We start from the raw sequence: 21,550 nt of genomic DNA on the forward strand, positions 1-21,550 counted from the left end.
AGCGAGCCTCATGCGGTGGACAGGGGGCGGTTGGGGTAGCCTGACGTCTGGTGATCCTTGAGCGGTGACGTATGCGACGGCCACAGTTGTGCAAGCACTCTTCGAAGCGGCGCCCGTGTCAACTTGTTCGAGCTAAGTGACGCTCGTATGCGAGTGCGTAGGCGCTTCAGACCGAAATCTTGGGTACATGTTTCTTTTTTTCAGTCTTATTTGTTTTTACTTTGAATATTTTTGCACAAACGATTAGTATAGTTCCTTAGAGAATGCCGTGGGAATTCACAAGTTAAAAACAAAGGTTAACCTGCAATGGAATAACATCCATTCTTTGGGCTTTTTTTATAAGTTGCTGTCACAACATTTTATGTTGCTCATTTGCTGACTTAGTCTACTCTCATAGGAATACGTGCAGGTAACGAATACCCGCTTACTACTTGGACAGTCCGCGTGAATCAGGGACTGGTAATTAAAAGTAGCTCTTCCATTATGATGGCGACGATGATAATCCTTATCAGTCGCTTTATGTCCACTCCGGATGGAAGGCCTCTTCCATTGACTTCAACTGCCCTTACCAAGCGCTGTTCGTACCCAATCTTGGGTTATAAAGGACCAGCAACCTGTCTGGTTTAAGTATAGAGTGTGTGACTTGCAGCAGTTTATTTCCACGAGCCTGCACTGCACCCCGCCCTGAATGAGAATGTCGGGCAAACTTCGTTCTTCACGCGAAAACAAAATAAAACAAGAACTCCGCAGAGCGCTAGGCTCTTCTTGTCAGCTGTGAACGCGAAAGCATTGATGTCCAGTTAACTGGACATCAACACTCCGGGTATGAGATGGGGCTGAATGAATATGCCCGTATTGTGGGCGCAGTTGGAGCAACTAAATGCATGCTACAATAAATAAAGCATATTTAGTGCCGCTATGCGCCTCCATGGAGCAGAAGCGACCGCAAATCCGGCAGTAAAGCGCGATACACATGCACGACTAGAGCATGCTATTCGCACGAGACTGATCGTTGCGACTGATCGTTCGGAACAGTTTTGGCGTCGTGCGCTTGTCTGAGGAGGCTCACGACGGGTTACTGGCGAGCAAGATGCAATCGTACGGTCGTTGCGACCATCGTGCGGCCGAAGCCAAAGAGAGCCCGAAGGTGTCGTCATAATGACGTCACTGTAAAAGCTTCTTTCAAAGCCGCGAGGAGGCGCTAGTGTCAGTTCCGAGTATCTTGAAGGAAGTCGCACATGCTGTAGTCGTGCATGCGTCTCGAGCTTAAGTGCATCGGTGCGCCGTGCAGAGCGATGTGGTGACTGTTGAGCCGCCGGGGGAGACCAGCACCCCCAGTTCCCACCTCCCGCTGCGCCGCAAGAAGTTCGGCTGGCTTCTCAGCAGCCAATGGGGACGTCAGACCGGCGCGTACCCGTCTACGCTGCCAATGCATACTCGCTTCGCAGGTACATGACGCATCGCTACGGACTATGGTGTACACCCACGTTGGGAATCTAGGGGCCGTTCTTCCACTCCCGGCAACACCGACGCCAGCTTTATCGCTCAAAAAATTATGCATTGCTGTCGCATTAAAATGTCATCGAAGTGCGGATGCAGGCACTTCGAAATTATTGAGGTTAATTACATAAATTTTTAATGAGAAAGCCGAACACGCTTCCCGAGTTAAAAAATTCGACGTCGCTATTAACCGTCCACCAAACAACCGTCAACCGGCTACTTCAATTTAGACACAAAATCAAACCTGAAGCTTTTTCTTTAATGTTACCAAACTACATTCTAAATACTAACAGCATAAAGCCTAAAAAAGAAGCTTTACATACTGTGTTCATTTCCGTTTGCAAGTCACGCGACATTTCGATACCTACTGCCCTGGGGTACTTAAAGTTTCATTTGTTTAACACCGCCTCCAGAAAGATATCGTGAGGCGATTTTTCGGGGGAAAATATAACGATATTCCCTTCTAAAAAGCATTTTATTTTTACTTTGTTTCGGTGATATCCTGCTCTCTCCCTATCAGGGGAGCTTAATCGGAGTAAAGCAGTGCAGCCCCCGAAAGGTGGATGATGATCATGCGACTAACGGCGTCGCAAAGTGAAAGCAGCTGGAACGCCACAGCTGTAGGAAGCAGCCTCCCAGCGACGAGATACCTGCGAATAAGCAGAGAAAGAATAACAAACTAAAGAAAATCGTTGGAGGGGCGATGATGGCACAGAGCGAAGCGCTGCGCGGCCATTCAAGTCTGCAGTAGCAGTCACTTCGTGCTGACTCTCTCTCTCTCTCTCTCTCTCTCTCTCTCTCTCTCTATATATATATATATATATATATATATATATATATATATATATATATATATATATATACACTTAAACCTGGATATAACTAAGTTGACAAAAAATGTGCAATTTTTCGATTCGTTACATGCAAGTTTCCCGTTAAGGCTCGCGTGAATGAAGCAGAAACCGAACCAAAATGCTGGATTTCAGTGATAATGAAGTCACCCTTAAAGGATAGATAAAAACTGCGTGATTTGCGCCTGCGGCTTTCCTGCGAACTCATTCACAACACGGCACTATACAAAGAAGCAAGTAACTTACCCGCGTATTCAGAAACGTAACTTAAGTATCACTTTTGGCTGTTTTTCGGTGCCTTAACCCGTTTTCAGGACCAACCTTATGCTGAAAGGGCGCCTTTCGCGAACTTGATGCTCTTTGCCGCACTCAAAATTGTTTAGAGGGTGCTAGCTGGAATACTGCACAGGGCGGTACAGTATATATATATATATAAATATATATATATATATATATATATATATATATATATATATATATATATATATATATATATATATATATATATATAGAGAGAGAGAGAGAGAGAGAGAGAGAGAGAGAGAGAACTCACAAAGCGCGCAGGAATAGTATAAGTAAAGACTCGGGTACACAGCAAGAACAATAACAAAGAAGGTTTACTCACCACGTAGCGACAATGGGACTTGCTTTCATCAGAGTACAGTTGCATGATTATGCTGCCGCAAAATAAAAATCATGTAACTGTACTCTGATGAAGGCAAGCCCCATTGCCGCTACGTGAGTAAACCTTCTTTGTTATAAACTTTCACTTTACTTAAACCATATATATGTATGTATGTATATATATATATATATATATATATATATATATATATATATATATATATATATATATATATATATATATATATATATATATATATATTTAAAGTGTGTAGTACCCAAAAAACAGCCACTTGATATGAATGCATCGCAAGAATATTTTCGCGGTTCCTTCGAGCTTGTCGTAATGAACAATATAACACATATTCCAGATAAAGAAATCGGGCATGCCCATTATAACTTGCTGTTTGTAAAGGGGACCCTGCAATACTTCTTTTTTCAACTTTTTTCGACATCTTAAATACTTGCGGAACGTAAGCAACCAACACATTCAGTACTAAGATTAGGGGGTCACAAAGTACATCAGCCAAAACTTACTGCTACGTGCCTATCAGATAACTTAAAAACTTGTTCAAGAAGTTTTTCTCTCTTTTCGGATTTTGGCGTTCTTCGACCGCTGAAATTACTTCATTGTAGCGCTGTAATGCATTCGATAGCCACGCATTCGATAACGCAATCGATAGCCACTTTAAAAAGCAAGCCACAAAAGGAAAGCAGAGACGGAAGTCGTATTTGCTGCGACGAGCACATCACGCAGTGCCGCTCCGTGCTGGCGATAACTATAGCTTTTGCCGTGTTTCGAGACGTGAAGGATAGAGTGAAAGCGTTTATCGGAAGTGTTGCAGAGTCCCTTTAATACATAACTAAATGATCCCCTATTGACAATCAACAGCATTTTTTATGTAATTATTTATTGTTGGAGCACTACTCCATCATGAAGAAAGAAACTCATAATGTTGTGTGTTGAACGAAAAAATTCACTTAGGCCGGCAGATGTCTTACACAGGACCATCCCTTATTAAAAATACGCTTCCTTCTCCTTCTAAACGCAATGTTGTCTCAAAACGGAATAATTCGCGAAACTGGGCCACACTCCATTGAAGAACATGGCTGGAACTTGCCGATTCGTGCTAGACCTATTGATATAATATCAGCGGACAAGTGCCACGATGCCAAGGGTGTACTTAATGTAGTGCTGATATATTAAGTAGCTCTAGAAGGTATATTATCATGTTTCGTAACATACAGACATCGAAAACTTTTTTGCGGACTGGGGACTGCTAGAATTTCAGAGTTAAAGTATCTCGTAGTTGAAATATGCATCTGCTGTTCAATGTTGTTGTACATTAGACTTGTGATTCATTTATCTAATAGTTTGCAATTGCAACAATTCCGTTACGAGTGCAATCTTTCGCCTTCATTTCGAACTGCTGTTGGCCGATCTCGACGCAATAATATCACTCCAACTTCAAATTAAGCTTCTTTCACGTGAGTTACAGGGTCACCGTATAGTGGGGGAAAGGATTTCTTTATACTGCACTCTTAATCTGGTTCCATATAAGTTCCAGTTAAAAAGGGTGATCCATATATTTTATGTGGATCCAAACGAAAGAATAACTGGAACGAAGCATATAGGTGGATCTTATCTGGAACCGTCAGCTTGTTTTCTTTATGTTCGTGGTTTTTATCTGGAACCGAAGAAATGGGGTCATGCGATGTCGGCGGTTCCGGTTACTGTTCCACTTATGTCCCAGTAAACGGTTGGGGAGAGTGCGTTTGTATATTTTTTGCTCGTGTCTTGTTCCACATAACTCGTGCATGGCAGTGAAGTATGCTCTCTTTCATGCATCAACTGGAACAATGAACCGCATATATATTAGGTGCTTCTTGACCCAAGATGCACGTGCGCGTTTAATATACACGCGCACACCGCACATAAAATTTAATGAACTTCGCCGACATCTATAAAACTACCTTGCAGCAGTTAACTTCCATAATACGGCTAAGCTGTAGTTTTAGTGATGTCCTTTGACAGAAAACGAAATCCCACTTTTTTGTCAACGCTGTACAAAGCATTAAAAATGTCGAGAGCAGGATATCTTAGGCAAAAGAAGAAATTGCAGGAACCCATTTCCAGGTGTTCTGCGGCACCCAAATCGCTTTCGTGAACATCGTATTTTTCTAATTTGAGGCGTCAAGTATACAAAATCACCAGTGACTTCAATTTGAGAAGGACTAAACGTCTTCCCTTTCCCCGTCTGCCGTTCGGGCAAAGCCATAGCTGCTATAGCGCTGAAGAATTCGTGGTGCTTTTGTGAACATCTTCATTACGAAATACTTATTGAGGCCATTACATTTTATGCATTTGGTTTACAAAGTTTCGCAGAAACGGCAGTTTTTGTTCAACACTCAGTCATCATCTCGCTGTGGTGTAGTATGCGCTCAATGGTACTTAGTACACGTTACTTATGTTGTGATGGGGTACATACATAATGGTAACCGACTGCGCCACATTTTACACCGCACACATCATGCTACGCATGCAGTTATATGCTTAGAAGTTAGTTTTGGTATTTTGTCTCGTCCCGGCTAGTAATGTTGACAAGCAAAAACGAAAGCCTCTTTGCAGGAGGAGAATGACACAAAACCCGGAGAACTAAATCTACTCCGCGGCATCTGCCTTACATTCTATATATTTATACTGAAAAGTCATTCTTATTTCAAATTATGCATTGCAGTATCGCGAAAATTCGCGGTGTTACCCTAATGTTGTTACTTGCCATAGTAATTCAAGTTCACCGAATGACCTGCCTTCTCCTCCTGGTCCCCCCGTTGCTCTTTTCCTGCACTATTGGTGTTCAAGAAGACAAACTGCTGGAAAACGGGAAGGTGTATTACTCGCTTATTAGCGAGTAATCACACTGGAATCACTATACGGAAGTAGCTTTCTATAACGTGGATATCAAAGAGCGTCGCAGTATATATTATTGGTATTGGAAAGACTTGTTGTCAAGAGAACGCAGTCAATAAAGAAGCGTCGTTTTGTCTTCACTGAAAAGAACGAAATAAAGCTGTCATCGAAGTTTATGCACACATACCGCACGCGCTCACGGCCCGCAGCGAGAAACAACTTTAGCCCAACTAACGTGTTAAATTGGCTAATATCTGAGCTCTTTGTTCCAGCCTCAGAGCCGCGTAGACGTCCGCTTAGAGGCCTACTCCCATTTTCCGAAGCAAATATAAGCGATCAAGGGTGCCGAGCTTGTGATTTCTTCCGCGGACTGGTCACTGGCCACGGCGTGCATCGCCCAAGGCACGGAGGAAGGAAAAGTTGACCGAAACCATTACGAAAAGACCGCCACTTCAGTGCGGCATGCCGTGCGCATGCGTTGACAGCCGCAAGGCAGCGCCGCTTGCGTTGATGCATGGTATAGTGGGACGGCAACGGGTACAACGACGATGAGGGAAAAACGGGACTGCGTGAACACTTTTAAGGACAGCAGCGCCCCTACGTCTCAACGTTTTCGCAAGCTAGTTTTTGTTCGTCCGCATGCAGCGCCACCAGTGGCCTTCTATAGCGGTTTTCTTGATTGCTCGCGTTATGCGCCTGATGTACTAAATGAACTGTCAGTCAGACTGGCGGGAACGGTTACCAGTTTGGTTGTGGCGTGAAACTGCGGGTTTCTTCATGTCCTCGGGCTGTATTTACTGTTCGACGAAGTGAAGTTTTGCCGGGATGCGCAAAAAAGGTCAGTGCTGCTTATTTATGTTCTGGTAACGGTTGTTGTTCATTGACTTGTTCATCACTGCGTCCGATAAACGTGCCGCTCCGCTGTCTGTTCGATGCGAGAAACGTTTGCGGCCGTTATTCACTTTAAGCTTGTGTGTTTGTGGGTCGGAGTCGGCTTAACGTTTCTGACTGCATACGTTAGCTAGTGCTATTTAGAAAGTTGCTGGCGCGCGCATTTCTCGAGTCTGCATGTCCCCTTATGGTGTGGTGTTGCTTAGTTTTATATTGACGGTTGCTGTACCTGTCAGCGGTACTGAATCTTCTCGGGTTAGTCGCACGCTATTGTCTCGCGCGCACACACTGCACGGCTTGTTTGTCGGAGCGTCTGTCTTTAGCCTTATCGGTATTTTCAAACTTCCGTGTTAATTGCGTTGTGTTGATCTTATGAGAGCCATAAATTTACTGTGCTAATCACGCTATTCCGCCTAATGTTGATGTGCGTTCAAGACGTTGGCGGCAGCACTGCTTACGTTTATCTGTGCTGTGTGTGTAGTTGTTCCCCGTTTCTTCCAATGCCTTCGATGAATTTAGATGGTCTATTTACACTAGTCAACTTTAGTTGGCTCCCTGACGTGTAGTGAAATGCAAGGGAAAGTGGTTGTCTGAGCAGCAGCGTAGTAACAAAACGTTCCTTTTGTGGAGGGGAAGTCAGGTGGAAACACGCAGAAAGTGTGGAGCCGTTTCTATGCTGTCAATGTCAGTGGTAACCTCAGACCTCAGAATAATTACCCATAAAGCTCACGTGTGGACTATTAGAAGTTTTAACGCCACAAAGTAAGTTTAAAAATAATTCATTCCTGCCATTTTATGCTATCAATGTCAGTGGCAGTTAGAGAGTCGGAAAATTTTCGAAACGCTCAGGTGCAAAGTTGTTGAATCATGATGTGCACCAAACATTAATCCATTTTTGTTCTCCTTTGAACGTAGAAACTATACTGCAAAAGCAGATTGCTACATTCTGTATTCATACTCTATGACCTGTTCAGAAAGAGTCTGTGGCTGACTGTGGAGACATTTGGCCCTCCACTGATAGGTTGTGACAAATGTTTTTGTTTGTCTGCAAAAAAAAATGAAAACAAATTATTTTCATTCTTTACATGCTCCTGCGAAGTCATGGCTGTGGCATTTACTGGCTGAAGACATCTTCGGCATGCTGAAGGGTCGTCGGGAAGAGTGCGGCGGATTATGAATGCCCTGTGGAGCTGATAAGCCACAAAATAGTACCTTTTGAGTCGTGCACATTGTGCAGATATTCACCAGTTCGCATAGACCAAGGACAGGTGAGCTTAAAGTATGTTCAGATATTTTTATATCTCAAATTGTTTAGCAAGAAAAGATTACCAGGGCTTCCGCTGTAAAAAAGACATTCGACTTTCGTGGAACGAATCAGACATTGTTCAACATTTTCTCGTGCTCCCTGGGTAAAGCGCATAAATTTATTCTCTGATATTTTTGTACTGTTTATTTTCTAGGCAATAGGGCGAAGATAGACCTAAAACAGCTGTACAAGGAATGCATATGGCCATATTAATTGTATTTCGACCCCTTCTTGGAAGTGTATCATCAGAAGGCAACACATTAAAGCTCTTGCACGGGATGAAATCATTGCATTCTACAAGTAAGTACGCACTGCCATTTTTGGGTCTTTCATGGCGCGTTTTTAGGTAGTTTCTTTGTAACTAATGGTTTGAAACTTGAACTTCTTTTCAGTGACAGCTTGGCCTGTGGCTCAAGGTGACAGTAGGAGCTTTTCGGAACACGTTAGCGAAACTTTCCTGGAAGTGCACTTTGAGACGTCCCTGGCAGAAACACCCGGGTCTTAATTTTGGTTGGGTAAGCTGGCATTTTGTTTTTACGGGACTCAATTTCTGGGGCTGTTCATCCTAATAAAATCTCACTGTTAACAAGTTATCGTGAACGCCAATATTGGACATTGTGTTCACATTCCGCCTATTACAGATGCTCCAACAGTGGCAAAAAAAAACCACTATTTTGTATTTAAGTTTTGTAAATATTTAGCTTTTACACCTTGAGAGTTGTTGCTGTGATTTGCCAGCACCACGGACACGCCCAACGTGGTTGCTGCTACAACAATACGGTGGCAACTGACGATTTAAATTTCCCGCTTTTAATACGCCCGTAGCACCAATAATACTCCCAAATACAGGCGTAGCATGAGTAATGCTTGCATTGGATTTTGACAGGTGGTTAAATAAGGGGTAATTTTTTTTAAGGAAATTGTTTAGAGTACAGAAAGTGACGTCTGCAAGAAAATGTGCTATAGTTGCGATTTATAAGAAAATTGTGCAACAGCCTAGTTCAGCATTAGTCAGCTCAACTTCTGCCTCATACCACTACGAACCATGGAGGTAATACATATCGAGAGGGAAATATTTTAGGTGGAACTAATTCCCCCAAAAATGTCTGCCACAGTGCGATATTTATGATTTCCTATGACTGGCCATTTATTTCTTTGCGGTAGAAACATCGTTTAGCTGTAAGTTATATTAAGCCAGCCTCACTACAGCATTCTAGGGAGCACATTATGCAGTACAGAGAAAATTTTTTGCAGAGAGAAGGTGTGTAAAATATAATGCCGAAAGGTGATTATAGTAATTGTTATTTGATTAATAAACGAAACCTCTCAAGGATAAAAAACCTTATATTTAGGATACCGAGGCAGCAAGGTGGGATACTTTCCAGAATCAGGGCAATTTCATTGATTGTCTGTGGTGATATTGTTTAGCGCACTTTCACCTTAGGCAGCACTCCCAGAAAAAACGCAAGAAATCACTGATTTTATATCAATTACTGTGTTATGAAGGGCCTAAGCAACTCACTCATTTAAAGCAACCATGTAACAAAATATTCTTGTCTCCTTGAAGGTACATGAGGTGAGCAGTAAGTCTTCTCGAGGCCCGGTTATTTTGAGAGAAGGGACTGGCGCCATCAATATTGCCCACAAGAAACACATCACGGATTCGCCGCCTGCATTGTCACTTCAGGATGTGGTCATCCTCTTCGCCGCATATGTCATCTTTTTCATCGTGTCATCATGTTCTTATGGTTGTGTGCCTTTGAAGAGTTCTTGGGACTTTTGCAGGGAGTTCTTGGAAAGCATGAGAAATTTGACAGTGGCCTGGTGTCATTTAAGTTGGAGTCTTTGTGGAAATACTTGAAGTGTTCAGCTCTACTTGGCATTTTAAATTATTGGTAGAGGTTAAAGTATCTCTTGAAAGGCATGAAGGAGGTCAGATGAAAGGCATGAAGGGGGTGAAATCAGATGAAGAGGTTTAGGTTACTGGCACATGCAAGTTTCATGTCAACTGAACTCTGAAGTTGTGCCTTATTTTTCATAATTGGCACAATGCGCAGGCTGTCTTTGAATCTATAGTGGGTGTTAATGTATTTCATGGCACCGCATTGTAACGTCCTATTATTCAAGTGTAGCTCATAAGATTTTTTTTCGTGGCAGTGCTGCTGCTGATGCGAAAGTGGCAGTGCTTATTTACGCAGATGGCTTGCGCCTTCATTGATAAATTTTAGTACTGTAAGTGAGCTGACACCCATGCCGTAGAAGAATTTAAAATGTGCTTATTTGGCGTGAACAAGTCTTCTCCTTTGAACAAAGTTGCATTTCTTGCTTGGCAGTTGCAGGGATTTGGTCACAATTACACTGACAGCAAGACGGGAGGGTTTTTATAGCACGCAACTGTGAATTTTACCTAAGGTAAAACGTTGAGGCTGGAAAAAATACTTTCAAGTCTTCTTTGTAAAACTGGTCCCCTGTATGATTCAACGCTGGCTTGTTTGCTTCTTAAGGATGTCTGACTCGTTCCCACTTGAATTGATGACGTATATAATTAGTCTGCTTGTTAAATTTTATTATGTGTAACATGCTTCGAGCTACCTGGTTTGCAAAATTATATAAGATTCACGCTAGCTTTTGCGAGATTTCCTGGGATGAATTATTTTAAACAACTACAAATTGTTTGGTCAAGTAACGTGCCTTAAGTCAAAGGCCTTTTCAGGACGCTCATAAAGTCTATTTTGCCTTCAAATAGCTTGATGTTACACTTACGTCCGGTGTCAGGAAACTACTATCTTTAATAATCATGTTTTAATTGTGGCATACTGCCGCATATGACCTCTCGTGTCAAAATGTTTTATCGTTAATCTTGGCTCGAGCGTTGTTTTCCTAAACTCTTGCACTGCACTGTTGTAGGTTTCTGATAATACAACCGTGTATGGCTTGTTTTTAGGCCTTTCCCTACAATTTAATAGCAAACTGCATTTTCCCAAACAGTTATGCGTAAACACAGTATGGCAAGCGCAATGAGTAATTCCGCCTTTGAATTACCTTGGTTTGTCTGATGAGACAGCATATTTGATGCTCACTGTTGTATAATGTCTGTGTCAGTGCCGCGGTAGACGCACACGTCTAATTATTTATGAAGCAGTCGACCCTAATACCGTCTTTATTAACCATGTTTTTGAGTAAAAGTGAATATGTGAAAATGCCGCTTGGAGCCTGGTGTTGTCGTTATGGTATTTATTCCTTGTACGTTGGTCATTTTCTCTGCAATTTAAAATAGACAGCTATTCAAATCTGAAATGTATGAATACTAACACCCAATAAAGTTGTATAGTATGTCAAAAAGCAGTGTTTGAGTCATAATAGTTTGTTTCGTGCGTATTTTAATGCAAGTATATTGTTTCTTTTATATGCAGCTGAAACCCAGCACAGGATTCTGCGGGTGAAGCCAAAGAGGGTGTGCCGCTCTAGGTGCCTCAGACTAACTTTTATATAGAACTGTGCTCCGATAGGCAACTGTTGGGAACTGTCAGGGACCACACTGCTGCGGTGGTTTCTGCTTTCCAATTGTTGGTATCACTGCGGGTCATATATCAAGGCTGTGTTAAAATGGTGCTTGCGGTTTCCTGCTGATACCAATGCATCCGCCAGCCTGGCATATGACCTCGGTGTATACCGACAGGAAAGCAGAAATATTGGAAAAGTGGAGTCCCATAGACAGCTTCCCAATGCCTATAGGAACACCGTTTTATATAAACAGCTAGTCTGAAGGTACCTGGAACGGCGCACCGGATAAATTCCATAATCATTTTACATGGATCAATGTTCCAGTAACTTTAACTACCCTTTTATTTGGAACAGTGATCCGCATACTTTTATTTGGAACACCGATCCACATAATTTAGTTGCAAAAATATGTGGTGCACTGTTCCACTTAATTTTCAGGATATGTGGAACACAGTTCCAATTATATAACTGGAACTTTTTTGCAAAAAAGTTCCAGTTACTAAGTGGATCTTACGTGGAACCAGATTAAGAGTGTGCCAGGAGGTTTTCGACGTGTGCTGAAAATCCACCACACAGGTATTTTTCTTTTAATGCGAGATTATTACGTCTCATGAGTCAAAAACCCAGCGTTGTTGGCCGTCTATAGCGGATGGTACCAAAAAGCCTCGCCACCCCGCGTGGGAAGAATTTGTGACGGCACGTAATTAGAACAGGTGCCCCCCCCCAGCCACGGAGAACCCACGGAGAACGCTAATTCTGGGTACGTATACGTGAAGTGAAGTTGACTGCGCTGATGTAACACTAAATATAACAATAAAGGATTTCTCGGTGCACTTAAGGCTGTTTACGTATCGCCAGCAGATTAAGTGTCTCGAGGAATATTTTCCTCATCCTTCGGAAAAACAGCAACAGCTATCCGGAACCGAATCCCCAGCCTCCTGAACAAGAACATTACATGAGTTGATGACCCGATCGGGGCTTCATGAAAGCACCCGAGATGCGAAATTATTCTAGGAAAATATGCGCTGATTAGTAGTGTTCTAAAAATTCCTCAGCGCCAGCAAAAAGAAAGAGATGAACCAAACTAGCAGTGCTTAAGATTATCGTCGGGCACGTTTTAATAACAGGAAGTCTTTGTGTGCACTGAAAAAAAAAAAATCCGGTAGAAATTTCGCTCATAAATTTTAAATCAATGGTCTCATCGAAGGTGGCGTCATCTGTTCTGTCGCCACGAAAAGTGTCATCGTCAGTGACTTCATCGCGGATTAGTTGATTACCTTTCCTTAAGCTTGATGTGTTAATAAGTTAAAATGATCGTTTATGCAAATCGGCATTGTAGGCATGGGGTAACTAATTGGCGCCAGTCTAAGTCACCAATTAACTTCTACTGCTACAAGGTTGCGTTAAGTTGGTTGCCACGGACTAATGGCAGATAAATTAGCACTTGATGATTGATACTTATCAATGCAGAAGGCGCTGCGACGAGACACGTTAAGCACAAAGGCGCGAAGGCGACCTTTGTTAGTTGTTCCTCGGTGATGAATGGTACGAATGAAAAATCACTTAGTGTGCGCGTCTAAATGTGAAAGTAGAGCTGTACTTGGAGTCCCGTCGCATCTTAACAGTGGTTGTCCTGCATTTCTACGCCTTTTTTCTAGATATCACAACATCCGGTGCCCCCGATAGAGGTACATTAACAGTTTAGAGTAGTAGACAAAGGCCTTTTTTTGCGTATGTACGATATTTCCGTGTCGTCGCCAACATGGGTGAACCTGCATCGTCTCACGTAATCCCTGTTGTAAGCAGCATGGATATACACTGTAATTAACTTCTAAACATGATTCGATGTACAGTTGGCTTCACCTGCACACGCGGAACAGCTTTTTATTAGGGGCGGGGGGAGGGGGCTTTGAAGTTTTCTATACCTATATAAGCCGCTGATATAAAAACATCAGTCCCTTCAAAAGTTACAAATGGCAGGATTGCATCATTATCTCCGCATTCCTGATTACGCTACCCGTGGAGTAGTCCAACTAAGCAATGATTTCGAAACTCCTAGCAACTTTCTGATAGTACGCTGAACTACTGATTCTAAACCCCGTTCGCTCGTGACATGTCTATCTCTTACCGCACCGACAACTGATAATCCAGTTTCTGGGTCGATCGGCTCATGTACCAGCAGGAAACATACCCTTGAGTGACCCAAACACGAATTACGTGACGCAACCGCTCACCGCCGCTTTTGTTTATTTTTCAGCCCGCTCTGGCGCGGGAGCGAAAGTCAGCGTGTCAAAGACTCGCCGGTCTGTTCAAGGTCCCCGAGACATACGGCGCTCCTTGAGCCCGAATTGTGGGGCTCAGCCGGCCGGCCAGTCCCGTTCCGTCCACGCATGTCTCGGACGACCTTCGGCCGGCAGCAGCAGCATCGGCGGGCAATCGGGTTACGACAAGCGGCTATGCCGGGGTAGCCGGCGCTGTTGCAAACAAAACGGGACGGCTGTCTGACCCAGCTGCGCCGCCGGCGTGCGCGTTGCAGGACTCTGCACGTGCTTCTCGAGCGTTGCGGCAGCGCAGCGCAGGCGGAGAAAGCGCGGCGTTGTGCCGAACCTGGTAATTTCATTGCCGTTGCATGTAGACGACACGCAGACCGCCCGGTGCATGTTTGCGACTGAGCCGTGGGCGGTGCTTTTGTTTTCTCCTTAGCTGTTGCCGCAGACGCCAGTGTATCGGCGCTCGGAGGAGTATCGATTCATTACCGTGTGCGCGAGCTTGGCTTGCGCAACGTGAACTTCATGACACCCTTGTGCCAGATTTTTCTGCTCCCACCGACGTCGAGAGGCAGGTCATGGTTTCGCACTCACGTGCGGCTTTGATGTGGCGGAACGTTCAACTGAATCGGAAAGCCTTGGCGTTGAGAGGACGTGGCCACTTAAAAATCCAATATAAGAAAACTGCTGAAGAGAAAATAACATGTGATCTATAGGAAGTTCTTCTCTAAAAGCAGTTGAATGTCGATTACTTAATAGTCATACGTGGCGGCAGGACAGAGATGAGACAAACTATGGTAGATTAGGAGCGATCTATTTGCACTGTATACATGCAGCCACAACTGAGCCCGGGCTGGCTGCTCCCCGCACCGAGCTTCTATCTTGTCATCTTTTGTTGGTGGACCATGGCGGCGCGGGGATTACACTGTCCCGTGACAATCACCTGACGAAGTTGGGGAGGACAGTTCCGCAAGTCCAAAGCCGAGGAAGAAAAGAGTTGTGAGGGACGAAGAACTGCTTAAGGACGAAGAACTTAAGGACGAAGAACTGACGATAAATACTAAGACCCCGTATGAGTTTAGGAGGCGTACTCACTCGAAGTAATTGGCCAGTAAGGCTATCGCTTATAACATTGGTAAGGAGTATAAGGGCCTCGGAAGTTTTTAGGTGCGGAGTACCTTAGTACCGCACAATGTCCGTCCGCGTCCGTGCGCAGCGGAAAATCGCCCAGGCACCGGCAGGAATCAAGCCTGTGTCCGGTAGACCAGACAGAAGTAGTTTCAGTCGTATTACCCTTTGGGCTACGACCGTGAGTTAGTACCCGACTGTCAAACGGCTTACTCCCTCGCCTGTAACGGTGCGGAGTACCTTAGGACCTCCCAATGTCCGTCCGCGTCCGTCCATGCGCACACCACCAACAAGCAAAAATCAAGCGAAATTCGATTTGAGCCGTGAGTTGCAGTTTCATTTAGGGAATAATCAAGGTGCGACTCACGGCTCAAATCGAATGACGGTCGGGACGCAAATCGGATGTCCCTCGGGGCGCGATGTCATTTCGAGTCCCCGTACTCCGCACCCTCGCCATCATCCATGGAGTGGAGATGCTGCCATTTTTTTTCTTTAAGCTTAAACCTTCCATATGCACCTGTTCCGTCGCTTTATTAATTTTATTTATTCACAATACCCCTAAAGGCTCCCGTGAGGGGGTATTACATAGGGGGGTTCATACAACACGTATTGTATTAACGCAGTAAAAGAAAAAAAAACAAACAAAAAGAAGCAGGAGTGTTCAAACTGCAAACGCAAATAAATACACATTGTAAACTTGAAAAAGTGATAACGCAGTAATCAAGTAATCAAATCATTATAGGAACAAAAAAGACAGGAATATAATACAGATGGTTCAAATTCAAGCCCGACACGATGTACAACCTATCAGCACAACAACAAAAAATAAAATACAGAGCAGTAATAAAAATTTTCAGTGCACATTTTGAACGACGGAAGAGAGAGAGAGAGAGAGAGAGAGAGAGAGAGAGAGAGAGAGAGAGAGAGAGAGAGAGAGAGAGAGAGAGAGAGAGAGAGAGATAAACTTTTATTGGCACCACTGGCCTAAGGGGCCGCCATGGCTGCCCGAAGGCCCGCCCCCACGGCTTGTGCTCGGGTGACCAGTGGGCACTGGGAGTCTTCGTCCGAGCGGCCCAGGGCCTTCGTCCAGTGGTCAGGGGAAGTTATGGTGGGGTGGGGGTCAGGGGGACAGGCCCACGTGTGGTGTTGCACTGTGGATTTAGCGCCAGAAAAACCCCAAAAGGATTGATTGATTGATTGTAGGGGTTTAACGCGCCGACGCAACGCAGGCGATGAGGCGCGCCGTAGTGGAGGGCTCCGGATTAATTTTGACCACCTGGGGATCTTTAACGTGCGCCGAAATCTCGTACACACGGGCGTTTTTGCTTTTCGCCTCCATCAGAAAAGCGGCCGCCGCGGAAAACCCAAAAAGGACAGAAAAGTGCTAGGTTAGCTCTTGAATTAGTTCCTGGAATTTCGTGTTGTCTTTTTGAGAAGCGATATGAGATGGTAGATTATTCCAATCGACTATGTTACGTGGGATGAAAGACCGGGCAAAAGCAGATGAGTGGCAATTTATGCGTCTAACTTTGTAGGGGTGGTTTCGGCGAGGGAAAATTATGGGAGGGAGGCTCGAAGAAATTATCGTGAAGTGAAGCATGGTGATACAGCTTATGGAACAGTGATAGGCGGGAAAGTTGGCGGCGATGTGCTGGATCAGGTAGTTCGGCGTGACATTTTAGTGCTGTGACGCTAGAATGAGGTGAGTAGTCTGAATATATGAAGCGAGCAGCCCGGTTTTGCAGAGATTCAATATCAGTTACGATGTATGCCTGATGGCGATACCAAATGGCTGATGCATACTCAATTTTAGGATGTATGAGCGTAGTAAAGGCAAGTTTGCGAATATCAGAAGGAGCATGTTTAAAGTTACACTTCAGAAAACCGAAAGAGCGATTAGCGGAAGCCAGGGAAGTAATAATGCCATGACAGATCGGGTTATAGGTGAATTCCCAGATATTTATAAGTGGCGACGAGGCCATTGGCGCGGTTCTTGAGCACGTGGGAGGTAGGAAAGAGGGAGGAGCAATTAGTGAAGGACATATACTTAGTTTTAGAATGGTTCAGGGTCATTAACCAAGATGAGCACCGTGTATTGATAGCGTTAAGATCAGTTTGTAAAGCTTCACGGTCATTATCGCAAGAAATCATTCGGTAAATCCCACGCTCATCAGCGAAAATTCTTATTCGGGAAGAGACACACGATGGTAAGTCATTAATATAGATTAGAAACAGTAGCGGTCCTAGTACGCTGCCCTAGGGGACTCCGGAAGTAACAGGTTTGAAAGAAGAGGTACAAGTGTTAGCAGACGAGAACTGTAGGCGTGATGAAAGAAAATCTTTTACCCATGAGAAAATGTGAGAGTGAGTGTTAAGCCGACAAAGTTCTGTGAGGAGCCTGTGATGAGGAACACGGTCGAAAGTTTTGAAAAGTCAAGAAAAATGGCGTCAACTTGGGATCCATCGTGGAGAGATGAATGAATGTCATTAATGAAACCTGCGAGCTGTTTGTCAGAATAATATCCTCTGCGAAATCCGTGTTGGTACTTATGTATGATGTTATGATCCTCCAGGTAGTTGATAATTTGTGTGTGTGTGTATTATATGGTCGAGGAGTTTACAAATGCTACTGGTTAACGAAATAGGAGGATAGTTTAGTGGCGAAGAGCGTTCACCAGATTTGAAGATTGGAATCACTTTTGCAATTCGCGAGTCATGGGGGATGCAACCTGATGATAAGGATTGGGAAAAAAGAGCACACAGTATGGGACAAATGCTAGCTGATAAATGTTTGAGTATTTTATTATTGAAGCCTACATGATCCGAAGCAGTAGAAATTTTGAGTCGATTAAGCAATGAAAATATTCCCGCTTCACTGATTATTATTTCTGGCAGGCTGATGTCTGGAATGGAGTTAACTTCAGGGCATGATGCGGTGTCTTCACACGTGAATACTTATATGAATGCGTCGTTTAAATCCTGTGACACTGAGACATGGGAATGCCACCATTAATACTGTCAGTGAGGACGATGTCAGGATGGCTAAGAGGATTGATAACACGCCAAAATTTCCTAGGGTTATTTTTTCACATAGATGATAAGTCATGTTTGAAAAAATGAAAAAAAAAAGCAGCGACTGATATTCTGTATCGCACATTCTTTATTGCAATGAACTTTACTAGAAATTCTCTAACCCTTGAAATAAAGCAAAGTTGGAATTACTTCTTTTTTTTTTTTGCTTATCCAAAAGTTTCCAAATAGTGCATGCGGCAGCATTGCACTGTATGCATATATGGCAGCTACAGTAAATGCTGCCAACGATAATTCGCAAGATGCAATTAAACCCAAACGTATAGAGTTAACGGCGTCTTGAAGTCATTTTTCTTAGGTGTTCACAGTAGTCAACTTGATTAAATGCATTTGGTATAACCTGAAGGTATACTCTACGTTGATCATAGAGTAGGTAAATAAATAAGCAAACACACTAAGCTGAACCTATGCAGCATGAAGAGGAGAAGCTGCATCTATATATACAAGACGCATAAAGAAATTCCCAAACATATTGTTCTCTACAACTTTTTCGACGCTTAGAATCGAGATCAACTCGCCAAGTTTTTGTGGAAAACGATCATTGAAAAGAAAGCAAATCAATATCAAGTGTAGGAGTAAATGCTCAGAAAAGGATATGAATAGAAAACATGAAACGTGGATAACACAATACCTTCTCGCGATCCGATAGCAGTTATGATATGCTGGGGATGAGACGCTCAGGCTGGTGGGGGAACCATATAAAATAGACTGCACGTACACACGCACGCTTTAATAAAATACACGTTACGCGTCGATAGAGAGAAGCGATAAGTTCCCCCACAGCGATCGAAGGAAGCCGGATACGAAAGAAATATACGGGACGGCCGCACGCTGCCTAGTTTATACATAAAGAGATCCGCAAAAAACAATAGAAAAAGAACGGCATCTCAGGGAGCGGGTGGCTGGCAGGGAGCCCCAAAACCGAATTGCAAAGAAATTATATCTCAATGGCAGCCGGTCCTGCTTGAGCAGCGACGCTCCTTTTATGATTTATAGACTCGGGCCGAATGAGGAATGACGGACGCGCGCAATCCCCATAATCCCTTTATTCGCTTTTTGTCTCCCCATCACGGGGAGCACGCACCATGCCCCCCCTTTCGGCGCTGCTCAAGGGGGAAAGGAAGGCCCCGTCCTCCCGATTTGAGGATTTCCTACCCTCCCATTCACCGGCCTTATCCTCGGCCGACGAGCGCCACTCCTCCCCCGCTCCCCGCGGAGGCGCCTTCGCCTCCCCAAAAGGCACAAGCGATGACGGGCTCGTATGATCCCGTCGCGTGCATCGGCTTCGCTATCCTTCTTCGCGCCCCCTTTTTTTGGCGGGTTATGTATATGCGTTGTTATTTGGTGATTCGTCGGAAGGTTGTTTTGCAGCGTTTATCTCTTTTTTTTTTTTAAATATGCCTTCGTATTTGTGTTTCCAAGAGAAGATCGTTGTACTTATAGGAGTATATGACACAACTCAGGGAGCGGATTGAGTGAACAGGTTTAGGTCATGTCAAGTTTCATGTGACTTGCGAGCCTCCTGATGCTACTCTGAGCTAAGATTATTATTATTCTCGCTAGCAGTATGTGTGCATGTATTACCAGGTGGAAAAGATAAATGGCTCAGTGTGTAGTAGCACCATGCATGCCCACAGACAACTGACGACGAAGAGTGAGTGGGCACCAAGCAGCCCGGCTGGGACTGGGACTGCTTGTACATAGCAGTTATGATACATGCTCTGAGGTAGATTGGGAGGGAAAAGAAGCTGATGAGATACTGGATGGCCGCTCTGATTCCAAGGCAGTGGGTCTTGTGGTCCTCAATAGGACAGTGACGACAAAGTTTAGACGAAGTCGCTGGAAGCTGCCGGAAGTCACTGGATAGAGGGAAATCTGGCACCACTGTCTAGGGGAGCCGCGCTTCAGCGAGCGTTCCGTCACGTACCGGCAGGCAGGTTCCACTTGTCCTTGGCATGGCTCATGAACAGGCTGAACAGTTTCCTCTGGCTGCAAAAAAAAAAAAAAAAATATCAGCGTGAAAGATTATTCCAATTTGTTTTGTTATTTTAATATTGAAGCTTCAGAAATATTTGCCCGTGATTATTTAAAAGCTTCATAGAAGATGAACAAGAAAAAAATGTTACCCTTTTTGTGTATTTTGGCTTGTCGAAGCTTCAAAAATATGTATTTCTCAGTCATTAATTAGGAGCTTCATGCAAGGTGAAAAAGAAAAAAAATTGTTACCTTTTCGGTTGATTCTGGCTTCTTGAAGCTTCAAAAATTTTTATTTGTTAGTGATTATTTAGAAGCTTCATTGCTGCAAAAGATAACTCAAATTTGTTTTGTTATTATAAAATTGAAGCTTCAAGAAGATTTAGTAGTCAGTGATAATTTAGAAGCTTCATGCAAGATGAACAAGAAAAAAGATTTGACCCTTTTTTGTTGAGTTTGGCTTCAAGACAAAAAAGAAGCTATTTGGCTAGCCAAGTCAAGCAGGCGAGGAACGTCGCTAGCTGCAATGGCGGCGCCCACGACGACCCGTCACGGCAGTGCCAGATTTTTCTTTAGTGTATGTTAGTATGAAGCTCTATGGCCACGGAGACTGAAGTAACCGAAAGCAGATGTAGCGCCAAAACCAACAGTGACATCGCATTGGTCATGGGGACAACGACGGCGTCACTGCTTGTTCTACCGTCCCCTAGGTTATAACGTCACGTTAACCGTTGAAAATATTCATCACCCCCTAGCAACAATGACGGACATATTTGCGAGCAACTGAAGAAGTCTTTATGTTCAATACTGTATGAGGCAACCTGTCAGAATCGTGTCGGTTATGGACCTACGCACGCATGGGTTACATTAGTTTCCCCCAGCGCACTCTGTTGGCGGTGCTTCAGTGCTATAGCAGAGTCTCTGGCTATAGCTTTCGCCACTGGCATACTCAAGGGGGGCATGAGGGAACTGTAGCCCTTGCCTCCTTCCTCCCTTCCCCCCCTCGCACAACCCGCAAATTTTTGTGCGGGGGGGGGGGGGGGGGGGGGAGTAGGGAGAAGGCAACTAACTCTGCCAACGACATAAGATAAATATTTTCCCTTCTGAAGCTACACAACAACGTTACGCGCTTTTTATGTCTGCTTTCACCACGATGATTAACCCTTTTGCCAGTCCCCTCACGGACAACAAAACTGTCCAAACAATTTGAAAGTCATGGAGACTATACGCCCACGACTTCCCGGAGTTTGCATTCTCAATTTCCGGTTTATTTCTTGTTTGACTTTCTGGTTCCCCGTTTTATTTCCTCCTTTTTCTCTCTCTTCTCTTTCTTTCGTGTTCTGTTTTTTTTTTTTTTTGGAGGGCTCCACACCCCTTCCCGCCGGAATGAAGTTTTACGCACGTCAAACGTTCTCGTTTTGACGCTTCTGGTCAGAGGTCCAACGAGTCCAGAGGTCCAATAGTCCCGTGACAGCCGAGTCAAGAGTTACAACAAGTCTAAGTT

At 44.0% G+C, this 21,550-nt stretch overlaps 1 long non-coding RNA gene across 1 annotated transcript; it reads left to right on the plus strand.

Annotated features, from left to right (window-relative positions):
- Positions 1-8,241: 8,241 nt before the first annotated feature.
- On the plus strand, positions 8,242-11,390 carry LOC144180394 (uncharacterized). Its single transcript, XR_013324396.1, has 3 exons — positions 8,242-8,383; positions 8,476-8,598; positions 9,651-11,390. It is a non-coding gene; the product is annotated as an uncharacterized LOC144180394 (long non-coding RNA).
- Positions 11,391-21,550: the final 10,160 nt, after the last annotated feature.

Source organism: Haemaphysalis longicornis, unplaced genomic scaffold (genome assembly GCF_048455015.1).
Source record: "Haemaphysalis longicornis isolate Haplotype H1 unplaced genomic scaffold, Haemaphysalis longicornis Haplotype H1 scaffold_4, whole genome shotgun sequence".
Taxonomy (NCBI): Eukaryota; Metazoa; Arthropoda; class Arachnida; order Ixodida; family Ixodidae; genus Haemaphysalis; species Haemaphysalis longicornis.